The sequence below is a fragment of the Dipodomys merriami genome, unplaced genomic scaffold, assembly GCF_024711535.1.
Source record: "Dipodomys merriami isolate MVZ:Mamm:240054 unplaced genomic scaffold, mDipMer1.0.p SCAF_17, whole genome shotgun sequence".
Classification (NCBI taxonomy): Eukaryota; Metazoa; Chordata; class Mammalia; order Rodentia; family Heteromyidae; genus Dipodomys; species Dipodomys merriami.
In genome coordinates this window covers 21,835,773-21,836,868 of record NW_027203048.1, presented here as the reverse complement: position 1 = coordinate 21,836,868, position 1,096 = coordinate 21,835,773, and positions in this window count along the sequence as shown.

The following is a 1,096-nucleotide window of genomic DNA, read 5'->3' as shown; positions in this document are numbered from 1 at the left end:
GTTCTGTGGCCCAGACAAATGTATCGACTGACATCCTATGTGCCCATCTGGAGCCCATCTCCCTCATGGCAAATTCCCAGAATGCTTTGAGGGGAAGCTTCTTGAATCCTACTCCATGAATGCACTGCGAATGCCCTCCTTCTCTGGAGCAGCCATTCTGCTTGGTTAGGTTGGAAACGCCTTATCCTGTTTTATGGATGAGGAAAGTGATCCCCAAGAACTAGCATTGTGTTCTCTGAGGTCACAGGATGGGATAGCTTGAAGGCAATGCTTATTTCTTAGGCTAGAGCTCCGTTTCCTCCTTACTGCTTAGAATAGAATGGTGGCCATCCCCAATATCCAAGAAGGCAGAGGAAACAAGGGCTGTAGCTCCTCCTGCTGGAACCCAAGACCTAAACTAGTAATGATCCGATATTCACAGTGACTATTTCCTAAGGATTCATATATGTCATTTCTGCTGCTCTTGCACCATTTTCTGATGCAACCAGGGAAGGCTGACTGATAGAGATCTTGTAGGCAACATCTGTCCTGATTAATGGAGTCCTCCACAGCCCAGAGGCACACCCCACTGGGACCCATCTTGGGTCTTGTTGAGTTCCCAGTCTTAAGACTTATTTAGTTCCTGAGTCTCCAGGGTGTAGATTCTTAACATGTCATGGGCAGGACTTGGCCAATCCAGATTGCACATGGTCCCCAATGCCCTGGGGCACCTGTGCCTTGGGCCAGCAGACAAGGGCATCCAGACTTCCACCTCTGTCCTGGGTCCTAAGCCAGCTCCTCAGAAGGGTCCATTTGCAGAAGCTGGGCCCTTGAAGCCTGCTTGTCCAGCCTCAGATACCTGCTGACTGGTAAGGGATGACAGACAGGCTGGAACCAGGGCTGTGCTCTGCAACCTGTCTTCTAAAGGCACCATCCTCAGCAGCCACACCGCCTTTGGGTCCATCTCTAAATCACATCACTAATAAAAGCATCTCTGAGAAGGATGAGAGAGCAAAACAATGGACAAAAACGCCTAACTGATCCCAGGATGAGCAGTGATGTCCCAGGTTGAATTGAGATCCTACTGGGAAGTGCGTAGTTTAATAAAAACCTGAAA